Below are 12,728 nucleotides of genomic sequence, written 5' to 3'. Positions count from 1 at the left end.
TTACTCCACTTCTGTGAAGCCACTGTGTGTGTAGATGACTAGAAAAGCACTGTCAGACATGAGATCTTTGTCTGGAAATATGAATCCAATGCTCAAAAATCAGTTTCCTCTGGTTGCTATGTCAGTTGCATAGAGTATATTAAACACACAAGCTTTTATTCCAAACATACTACTTTGCTTTCTTCAAGTAAAAAGCATAAAAGTATTCCACCGTTTAAGCTCATTTGTCCTGCAGTCTTTTGGGCTGTTGGGTTCACTGTCATCGCTCTCACCCATCTGACTGTTCACAAACTGCTCAGCACAGAATGGAAAAAAACAACTTCGCAGCTAGCTAACATAGTGAAGCATTCAGCAGCTAAAGAGCCAGATATCTCCCTCAGTTTTCAGTGGAGAGCATAACAGAGCTAAAAAGAGAGCGAATATTGGCTGGAAACATTCAAATGAATGCTAAGGTTGCTCTGTAGTCATTGCTTGCCAACACATTCACCCTATCAGCATTATAAGGTGACAATATGTAAACACCTCACGCCCGATGTCAGCTGGGATCGGCTCCAGCCCCCCGCGACCCCGACAGGGTCAAGCGGTTGACGATGAATGAATGAATGGATGAATGAATGTCCACAGCTTGATCTCATGCCCTCTTTTGGCTGAATAATCAATTAAAGTTTACTATATTGTCCAAATTAGTTTTAATTAATTCTGTAAATGGCTCAGTTTAAACCTGCCATGTTTCTTTACTGTTAGTATTACCAGTAAAACTCTTTGCTTGGAAACTCTGAATGTTGGGATTCATCATCACCAGAGTAATGAATAACCACTGTGTCCTGCTCGGGAATGAGCTGCTGTGAGTCGGCATGGTGCACCTGCCTTCTGCCAGGCAGCCACAGAGCTGCAGCCACGCCAGCCAGCCTACAGGCACTTCTAGATAACTCCTGTCTGATTAGCTCCTTAGGAGGACATTGTTCCAAAAGCAATTCACTCGACTCCCAGTATTAATTTAGTCCCAGGAGAGAGGCCCATCCATCGTAGGTAGGACGGGCCGCGCTCAGGGCCTACCCTACGGCCTGCTAATAGCACGGCACCTCCTGGCCTGTCACTATAAGTGATAGTCTCTGCAAGTTTGTTGCCTCGTTGTGCGTTACTCCCATCAGGCAGTGCGCCTCCCTCCCTCCACTTCTCTCCTTCTTTTTCCCCCTCTCTGTCAGCGGTGGTTCAGGGCAGGTGTCTTCTCTGTCACTTCTATCACTCACGCTGCTTGACGAAGGGAAGACACAGTTCAGAACACGGCAGGAGCAGGGGGGTTGATTCATTGAAAGCTCTGCTCTCTCCTTGAAAGGGAGCAGTAGAGAGAAACAGTGGCTGCCTTTTTTTTGGGTGTTTGTGAGAGCTGCCAGCAATGAAGAAATAAGAGGAGAACGTGAAAATGCTTTCAATACTGTTGAAGCTCTGAGAGTTGCTCCAAAGTGAATAAAACTTGAGAGGTTGAAGCGTTCTTTGATGTGTGATGCACCTTTATTGATAAAGAAGCTAAGCTGTTTTAAACTGCAGGGGATCCCAGCACAAGGTGTTTCCTCATACATGTTTGTTGTTTCTGCTTAAGAAGCAACACTGTTTGGTTGGGAATACGTGAAGAAGACTTTGGCGCTACAGTTGTGTACTCAAAAAGACATAACAATGAGACTTCTGTTGGTTGGAGTGATTGGAGGTCTGTTCACCAGTGGGGTTTTGGACATGAAAGGGCACAATATTGTTTCCCAGCAAATAAACACATGGGAATGAAATTAAGTACATTTAGGTATTTTTACTTGACTTGAGTATTTCAATTTTCTGCTGCCTAACACTTACACAATTCAGAGGGTAATATTGTACTATTTACTCCACAAAATGTAGTTACTAATTACTTTGCAGATTCAGATTAGTAATACAAAATATAATCAACAAATAAATGATGATATTATTATGATAAAGACATTTATTGATCCCTTGATTCGGCTGCAACACTAAACAGATGAACACATGAATGCATCAATAACTATAATCGAATGATGTAATCTTTATTATTCTGAAATGAGTCATTATGCTTAATGAGTGGTATTGTCATCTTTTGTACTTTAAGTAAAGTTTAGTTTTATAGTTTCCTTACACTTTTATACTTCTATTTCAGTTGTATTTTGAGTGCAGGACTTGTAACAGAGTATATCTAAGGATATTTCTACCAAATAAAACATCTGATTACTTCTTCCACCACTGCAAACAATTTATGTCTCAGGCCCTCTCAGCAGCTTTCTCACTAAGTTTCAGATACTGTTGCCCAATACAGAGTCTGTCGGAGGATTTCTCACAGTCCTTGGCAACCTAACAGTAGCGAACACATTTTTTCGGACCATGATGGAAAATGTTTAATATTTCTGTGGGAGACAAATTGGTATTATCCATGCTGATCATCTTCTCGTCTGATACAAACAGTATGATCACCGTGCTTTGACACAGAAAACATACTAAATTACAAACTGTTGTGTGATGTCATCTGACTTCTTGCTCAGCCAAGAGAGTTGGCAATGTTGTTTTCAACATTGGAACACTGTGCTCACTGTTGGAAGGCATTGTTGGGAACAAGCGACCAATGCTGCAACACAAATCAACTGCAAAAGTTTGCACACCTTGTTCTAATGCCAATGAGAGAAATGACGATTCTGTATCATTATAAGGACTGTGAACAGTTGATATATTACCTTTACAAAAGTAAGAGATCTACAACTTAACTTATGGATGTTTGTGTGTGTGTGTGTGTGTGTGTGTGTGTATGTTTTTTAAAATGTTCTAATGGATTAATAAATATGGTTTATCTTCACATTTCCTCACCTGCTCTTAACACTGTCATGTCTGCGTACCTCTTTCCTCCTCTTGTCCATCAGCATCACCACCAGATGTTTGCCTCAACCCTTGATGTGATACATTAAAAATACATCCACAATATGCTGTCATTAGAATCGGGGGTGGGGGTGGGGGGTTGTGGTCGTTTAAATGTGAGAAATCAGAGTGGAGGATTATTTCATCAACCCAAATGTTTCCGCCATTCCGAGCCGTTGTGTCAGCCAGGTAGAGATATACATCGCCCCAAGGTTAGAGAACCACTCTGCCCACAGCAGCTTGTGTGGCTGGTTTCAATATAGATCCTGTGTTTATTGATTCAACTTCATTAAAGCTGCTGCATAATTCATGTCAATACCAGCGTATAGCTTAATTAGAAGACTTGCAGTGGCTTTCATGGGTGTTTTAGTGTCAAAACAGAAGCATGACAGGTGGCGGCAGCAAATTGGGTACCAGTGCTCACATTGCGGCACAGAGCTCTGTGTGCTTGAAAGGGTGCATTGTTCTTCCAAAAGCAAGACCAGTGTTGTAATATTTCAGATGCAGTACTGCCATCTTGTGGTTATGTACAATATGTCTACAGTATGAAACAATACACAGCAAGGCTTTCCAGCATTTTCAATATACAGTAATAACATAACGACCTTTTGTAAAATGTTTGCCTCAGTGACACCCATCTGAATTGTGTAGTACATTTAAATAATTCTTAAATATTTCTTTCCGAACCTCAGAGCGTCCAATTTTTTGAGAAATTAAAAACAAACAGTGTACAATTGGAAGTGATTTATGGCATTGGAAGTTCCAGATGGAGCACAGGAGGAAAAGAAATACAAAGTGAAAGATTCAGATTTTATTTCACTAAAACTATTCTCACTGGCTCCATCCTGCCAAATGACACATAAGTGCTTGTTTCCAGCATGAGCAGCATGCTGATTAAAGCGCTCAGATAGTTAATCAAATGGGATATTCGGGTCGGGGGAAGCACATATCCTCAACAGGACTTTGAGATTTCCTCCGTAAAATTATTTCCCACTTGTCATTTTGCTTTGCTTGATTAATAACAGAGCTCCCGCAAATCATTTTAATGAGGTTTATATCACTGAGAGACGTGTCTGGAGCGTGCTTTGCCAAAACAAACAAGGGTTTCATGTGAAATTGGGAGAATTAACCTGGCATGCATGTAAATCAGAGAAGTTTTGTATTTGACGCTTGAGGAGATATTTTTCTGTCTCTCAAATGTCGCCCCAAGGAACCGAGTAGTCAAACCCTCAAATTGGTTTTGTTCTGCTTATGGCATTGATGCAGTTGTTGCCATTGTAGAGCCTGTGAGTGTGTGTGAGCAACTGAGTCTTTGTACTATACGTGTGTGTAACTGTGAATGTTTGCACGATGAAGCTCTGTCGTCGACAAATCAGCAGAAACTTGTCATCAGCCCTGTTAATGCTGGCTCCAAGGCAAACATGTAGATTAACTGAGGAACCTATAATAGTAATACTTGAAAAATGGAGCAAAGTTTCTTTTTTTTTTACAGTCCTCCAAACCAAGGCGAGGTTGTTTATCACTCGGAGAAGATGTTTGGTTGCCTGCCTTGTATGTCTGCTTTGGGCCCTTAAGCTGATTTAACTACACAAGCACGTTCTCTTCAAAGCATGTCAAGATTTTCCACGCACACTAATGAGGTAAATGGATGGCTTTTGTTTCCTTCACAGTTTTAACTTCCCCCAAAGTGCTCTCATGACTTATACAAGAGCTGTTGCGGAAATCAGCCTTGAGCATTTAATCAAATTTCTAACTCTACAGAGTGATCAATTTGTGCTGCAATATTCATCTGCCACACAAGCATAAACATAGTCGCAACGTTCACGCAAACGCACACACATACCCACACAACAACAACAAAAGAATACTATTTGTTCTTAAAACAATTGGAAGGCAAAATGCTAGTATGACGAAAATGCTGCTGTGACAGATTTTCCTCCCTTTTTAAATGTAGGTAGAGCGTGTGAGAATCATACAAATTAGTTCATATTCAGGCACCATACGGCCGCTACTCGGATCTAATCACAGAATGGAAATGAAGCAAATAATTTCTCTCAGAACAGGCGCCACTTGGCTACATATGATGGAAGAATAAAAGCACCAATTTGAAAAGCACTTAGAACTCAAAATGAAAAGTTTCACTTCTAGACATGAAACAGTGTGGGTGTGTGAGGTGAAGTGAGGTTACTTATCCTCAGGGGCTGTAATCTGAATTAAAACCCTTTGTGACACATAGTGGATCTAGACATCCCTGTGGGTAGACTGTGGCTGAACTGAAGGGTTAAAAACTCCCAACTGGCTTGTGTTTATGTACATATTAACAAGCAAATGTAAATGGTTAAAAATACTGGACATAAATTATTGGCAGCAAAGGTCAAAAGGTTTATTATGGAACTTTTAATCAATTAGGGTTTGTCTTTAAATATATCTTTAATTCCAATTTTATTGTGCTTCGGGTTTAACTAGGTAACTTGAAACCCATTTGAGACATAGATACGCTGGAGATAATATCTGCTACCTGCCGTCGAGCTGAACACAAGCTCAATTTTTCTGCCTTTTTGTCAGGCCTCCACGTTGGCAACGTCCATGGCTGAAGGCAATCTTTTTTCTTTAATTATGACATTTCACATACATTTCTAAAAGGATAAAATGAAGAGATGATCCAAAAGGTCAAAGGTCAACTTCACTGTGACAACATAATGTTTCTGTCCTTTATTCAACGACATAACTCAGAACAGAAGGAACAACATTTGGTCGGATACTGAATTGATGACTGACTGACTTTAAACTGTGGTAAAGATCTTCTGTGCTGCCCAGTTGTAGATGTGTGTGAAGCATCAATGTTTCACCAAAAAATACACTTATTTATTTAACTTCTTCAAAGTCACTACATATATTATGTAAGTCTGGATAGTTTGGATGTAAACTGAAACTTGACTGGTTGGCGGAGACAAACAACCACAAGGTAATAATTCTAGTTTGTAACTACAGGTGGTTAATATTCCCCCAGATGAGATGCACATACCAGGGTGTAACAATTAAATGTGTTGAGAAATTCCTGGTTATAATATGTAAAATTCAGAGACAAGTTTGGCATGTGAGTTAGCACAGGGCTTCTTGCCAGAGAAGGTTTATTTTAACCCAAACCACTAACTCTTCCTAAACTTTACCAATAGTTTTGGTGCATAAACCAAAGTTATTTCTGTCTGAAAAGCCTCTCTGAAAGAAAGGCGTGAAAGCCAACTTCTCCCCAACATGTGTGTTTTTTATCTTATTATTTACCGGGTTTGTTTTTTGACTGGTTAAAATGTCATGACATGCAATTCAACCACTAAAAGAAACAAAGCGAACATTAACATAGATGATTTCACTGTGATCCAGCTGGTCATGTATTTATACACACCAAGGTTGCATATATTATTGTCGAGAAGTATCGCATAGTTTTTTTCTGCATATTGTCTTTGTCTTTTTTCTCCAAGCTGCTGCAATGTCAAAATTTCCCCTTTGCGATTAATAAAGTATATTATTTCATGAAGATACTCTAACTGCAAAGTGTTAAATCAGATGAATAAATCTGGTTAGTGATTCTGGCCTGGTGTTACACTGGTTGTGGAATGTTCATCAAAACTAGTGACGTACATTTTTAGTAATTTCCATATTTACAAAAGTAAAGGAGCCAGTGGTCGAAAAAGTCGAATATCTAGAAAGCCAAAAAAACATCTGTCTCTCTTTGCTCATATAACGTTGGACTGACTATCAGAGAGGACTCTGCTGGATATAACACGTGAGCCAGAAGATCTTCATATCATATAACTCATCAACTCTTATTGTTGTGAGTTTGTAGTTGGAGTTTACTCTCTACCAGGCAAAAATAGTGGAATGCACCATCAAATGACATCAAATTAAAAATGTTAAATGATCTATGCCCATTGGAAGTAAATTAATAAGTGACAGATTTTTTTCCTGAAGCCTTGAAGCTTCTCTTTAGAGCTGCCATTCTGCATCAATGTCAAGTCATCATACTCAGAGGAATCCATCAAAGGGCAGACAGTAAAAACGGTACCTTGATTTTAGTCATAGTCAACACTTTCTTTGTTGTGACTATAAAACTTAATTGTTAGAAGCTGAACTGGAAAATTGGAAACTGTGCTGCTCTCGTTGTTTCTCTTTCCTCCCTCATATAAAACCAACAGCTGGATGAAACATGTTATTCTCTAGGAATTTTCAAAGGCTGTCCTGGGAAATGTTGGAAACCACTACATGAAGTAGAAGTAGGTGAGTCAGACTGCACCAAAGGAAAATGTAATTATTACAAAATCCCCCTGGCGAACATCACAGACAGATGACACATAACTGAACGTAAGAGAGGGGGTTTATTTTCTTTTAAAGTGAAACTGAAACCATTTTCTTGTCAACAAACAATCTTTGAGAGCTGGTTTTGTCGGTATTAGATGCTCTATTATCCCTGTGATATCTGTTGATACGATACTCATTGACCGGTGGTTGAGAATGAATGAGCTATAAGTAGCTCACTACTACCGACACAAGATTAGTTTTATGTTTTATGTTACCTTATTTTATGATGATTTATGTTGGCAGGTGCGATTTAAATGCTATCAGACAAAAATATATTCAGGGCTACTCTTTAGATCAGAGAGTACTATTAAATTAATTTGGAATATTCAATTTGCATTCAATTTTACAAATATTCTCTTAGACAAATAACTATACACTTCAGAAACAGTCTCACACAATTTAACTCACTGTGCAAACATCAAACAAATACTTTTACAACTCTTGGTTAATAACATAAGTGTATCAACCTCTTTAGTAATGTGACTTCAGTACTAGGCTAACTTAAAGTCCCTTAAAGCTGTACCTAAATCAGTAAATCAGTTCAGTGCATAAAGTACTGCATATTGTCATACATTACATACTGCAGATCCCCTCTAAAACCCAAGTGCTTTCTCTCCTGCTCTCTGTGATCACCTACTGTGTTTGAATGCAGTCCATATAGTTATTCTCATTTACTTATGTTGATGTCTTTGCAGCCCATAAATTCATGTTGACCAGCAGATCACAGAGGAGGTTTGAATGAGCTAAATCCAAATATGCATTCATGCCTGTAATACACAAAATATGCTGCCGTAGTCTGTAGTCTGCGACGGAGCCGGAGCCAGGTGAAGTGGCTGAAGGGGCTTTTCAAAATTGTGAGAGGGATTGACATTTTTTTCCAAAAAATAAAAATGTATGGACTTAACTATGCTATAGAAAGGCTAAACAACAACGACAAAAGGCTACTGCTTTAAAAGCAAATCAATCAGAATAAATTTATTAATCAAAGCACTCACATCAGAACATAGCACTTCAGGAGTTTGGAAATGGCTGTTTGCAGCTTGCAGCTCTCCCTCCATCCCTTCACTTACCTGTCGTTGTCTCCCTTCTGTCTGGTGGGGGGGTGGGGGGTGAAATTAGGGTTGAAAGTTTTACTTCAATGGGGTTAGGGTTAGGGTTTTTAAATCAATCAGGATAAGAAGGCAAACTGAGGCTCTTGGTTACTTTTCTGCATGTCTATCGATCTCCTCCAACATCAGCAGCGCATGTTCTCAAACAACAGTAAAGCAGTAGTCACATGTGTCTCTGCCAATAATTTAGTTGTTTTGCTATTTGTCTATAGATACATAACGCTTAACCATAGGCACAAAAAATACAACTGAAGGAGCTTAGCCCCTTTAAGACCCTCTGTGGCACTAAGCGCAGAAGCACAGCTGGAACGGGACAGAGCCAGATGCTGTGTACCTACATTTGCAGTTATTTTGGGAAATATGCCCCATCTTGATCTATTAGATGGATTGGTACAAACTCTACAGACATTCATTGACATTGCATTATATCACTATGTTTGGTGCATATTTGTTTTTTCAGATTCATTCATTGGCCCTCATTTATCAAACGAACGTACATACATCAAGTCATCTCCTCGGTTAGTGGCTACCCTCGATAAATTGCATTAAATCAAACAAGGTATCAGATGATTAACATTTTGGTATGGTTCTTGTAGTTGAAAAAGGTTATCCTCTAACGGAATACCTAATAACCCCGCTGGCAAACCCCGCTACAGAGCAGGAGCGCAGGTTCAGCAGTGCGCACACACGCACACACGCCACAGTGGAGCGCTGCTTCGGGTTGACTGCCTCAGTTATTCTTTTCCATACAGCTTTTTTCATGGGCCCCTTTTATTCCACTCTTAAGACTGCCAAAAAGCACATCTTTATTTTGCTACATCTCAGATGTCAGGATGCCCATCTCTGTGTCTGAAAAGTTTCTTTTCTTCCCCGTCTTCCTTGTCTCCATGTTTGACCTCAGTGGGCGAGGCCTCCGAACCAGGAATATTTAAGGCCGTAACATGTTAATGACAATCAAATTCAGCCGCCGCATTTATCAAGGCCCGCTCATTCGTACGCTGAGATTGGTCCGATACGAATGTTTCATAAATCACACGTGAGTCCTGTCCTTCGACCAATTCTGCGCTCAGATCTGCGCACGTTTTCACGCAAGATTGATAAATGAGGGCCACTGTGTTTATAGGGAGGCCATTGAAAATTAGGGTTTTCCCTCAATGTGTTTTTGTAAGTTTTAAATAAATAAAATTAATGGTAAATGAGGTTGTGACTTCAAATGAAATCGGATTGGATGGATTGCCATGAAATTTGAAAAGACATCCACGTCCCCCTCCAGATGAATTATAATATCTTTGTTGACATTTCATTTAGCATCTTCATCTTGTCAAAATTACTCCTTTTGTTTAAATACCTGCAAAAGTAGTGACATTCCCATCAGTTGCACTACGTGATGAACATGTTTAACATAATACCGAACAACAGAATGTTCAAGATGTTATTGCAAGCATGTTAGCATGCTAAAACCAGTCTTTTCCTCAAAGCTCTGCTGTGCCTGCAGCCTCTCGAGCCAGTAACATGGCTGCAGATGCGTAGTCCTGTTTTTTTCAGAATTAAAAATCATCATCATGAGTGTAAAATGGCACAAATACAAATGTACCAAAAAATAACAAAAAACAATAATCCAAAGCAAAGCCTTACAATACAGATTCTCATCCTGGAACTTATTAGCTCATTAACTGACTCTAAAGGTCAGAATCAGCATTGTCCTTGAGGCAATAAACAAGGAGAAAAAGAAGAAAAGAAAACAAACATTGAAAATGCTAAACACAATTTTATTAGTAGACACTCATTAGCCAGAAATAATAACCTCCTGAAGAATGTCTTCCTGAAATACACCATTTGATTGGCAGTGTAAAATAAGGCAAAGGGCTTAAGATCATATTTTATACACTTTTGCACCAACAATAAACAGTTATACATTCACTTGTTACTGTAATTACGGTTTTGATAAATCTGTCCATACACCCACATACCAAGAAAACTTAAATGGCAGGTATGGACGAAGTATTTGCAAGAGTAATACTCATCATAATGCAATAGCTGTTTTAGCCAGATATTGGCTATACCTACAAAGAATCTGATCACAACCTCAACAAAGATTCAATTTTGGAATTGCAAAAGCCAACACAGTATACTGACATAGTTCATACAATTACCATCACCGTGAAAGGGTAATACCACCAAGATTGTTAAAGTTCTTCAAAAGTTGATTATAATGTATATAGATTTAAATAATATACATTTTCTCAAATACGTCTCTTTATAAAGTATTTTGTTACAAATAACACATCTCCAGTGAACTACAAGGCGTATAGCTGAATAGTGGCTGCTACTTTATGGGAGATTATCGGTTTTATTTACTCCCAGTATTCATTTGCATCTTCATTATTCAGTATTTTGGTGTCCTAGTCATCACATGTAGTCTTTTCTTCATCACACTAACTGCACAGTAAGCTTAAACTTACTTCAAGATTAAAGGGGAACTCCAATATGTTATTTCCATGGGCAAGGAAAGTTCAATTGATATTTGTGAACATGAGCTGTTCTCTCTCAAAGTCAGAAACTAAAAACGTCTCAAACTTGTAAAATCATCAAGTATAAAGTCTGGAGCTGCTACATAGAAGATTAAGCTCCATTATTGGAGGATTATCCAAACCCTGGACGCAGTATCAGTACCCTTGTAAAACTCATAGCAGAAGGGTGCCGTACCGGATGTCAGGCGTTATACGCACTCATTCGGTAAGCCAGACTACTGGTTTTGTAGACTCACAGAATGTTTGTTTCCTTGTGTATACCCAAATTAACTGTACTCTATTTTAGTGTTGTCAGTGGCAGTTTTTGTGAAACAGAAAGGCTACTAATACGCTCACAAAATTCCATTGGGTGCTCTTAGTGTCTATAACATCTTTCCCAATTCATTGTCAATGGAGCATTTCAACACTTTATACTTGATGACATCACAAAATTCAGTTTTAGCAGTGTAGTTTTTATATTTGGGAAAGAGTTGTTCATGTTTCCTATTTTTTTGGACTGTTATAGAGCATAGAAAAAACATGTATGAATTTTGAAAATGGATGTAGTTCTCCTTTAAACCAACTTTAATTTGGCCAAAACGTCGCTGTGGTCAGCATAAGTCAAAATAACCTTGGACATTTGCAGTATGTGATTATCTGATGAATGGTTCTTTTCCATTTTTTCACCTCATATTAAATTGTACCGCTTCTTAGACATGTTAAATTTTACAAAAGGGTTGGCTGTAATAGAGCCCTAATTTAAAAAGGTATGAATGCTCAGGTCATAAGAATCGTCAGTCTCTGTGCTCTGTGCTCAGTCTCAGTCTCTTTCCACTAGTGCACATTGTAATGTGGTATGACCTGCATCACATAGTTCATAATAGTACAGATTTATTTTCTGACTTAAGTGCCAGCTGGGTGATGTGTTGGGAATATACCAGTCTAGTAATGTTACACACAGGAAACTTTACCTTTCGATTTGTGTCTTTTAGCAGTGTTATGTTTCCAAAGATTGCAGGTAAAAAGATTGTAAAACAAACAGGTCCATCAGTAATCCTCCCGTCTTCATGTCTTCATGTCTTCATGTCTTCATGTCTTACGTTAAATGCACAGTGCAGTTGCTATGGGTAAAAATGTCATTAGCCAGGATGGGTAACTAGGTGGAATGCAGCTCATCTGTACAGGGTCTATTATCATATAGAAAGACCAAACAGATCAGGGATAGGTAATAAAAGAGCTAATTTCCAAAAATGTATATATCCATTTTCGTTTAAAGAAAAAAAAATCAATCAATTCATCAATCAAACCATTGTTATGTTCTGCATTTTAAATGGCAGTCACTTAAGTTTCTTGAATGTTATCTGGCGGATATTTCGTTTTGGAAAGAACCTCTTCTACACAACAACTCTACACTGTTAATACTGGAAGAACAAGAAATGAGAAGAAGGAAAGAAACATACCTACACCAAAAGCACTGAATATATATATTTTAGAAATACATAGAAAAATATATAGTCATCTGAATGCCCATTATACAATTGTACACAGTAGTGTCAGAAAAAGCCTATATGGAGGTGTAGAATAGATGTGATACATACAGAGGGTATGGAGTACTGACTGTGAGATGAAGTAATTGCTGTTCAGGGGGTGTTTAGTGTGAAAGATGGAGTAGTTTGGCAACACTTTTTTCTTCTTCTTATCCTCTTAAAATGAGTGTTATGAAATCAGGTTTAACCATCTGTATTGTCTTTTGGTTGACTTGTACCCATTTCCTTTCAGTGCCATTAGCACTCTGTGGAAACTGAATGATTAGTGTGTCTGTATCACTTACAGGCATTAGGAG

The sequence above is a fragment of the Echiichthys vipera genome (assembly GCF_963691815.1).
Source record: "Echiichthys vipera genome assembly, chromosome: 1".
NCBI lineage: Eukaryota > Metazoa > Chordata > Actinopteri > Perciformes > Trachinidae > Echiichthys > Echiichthys vipera.
Note: the sequence above shows the minus strand (reverse complement) of the source record.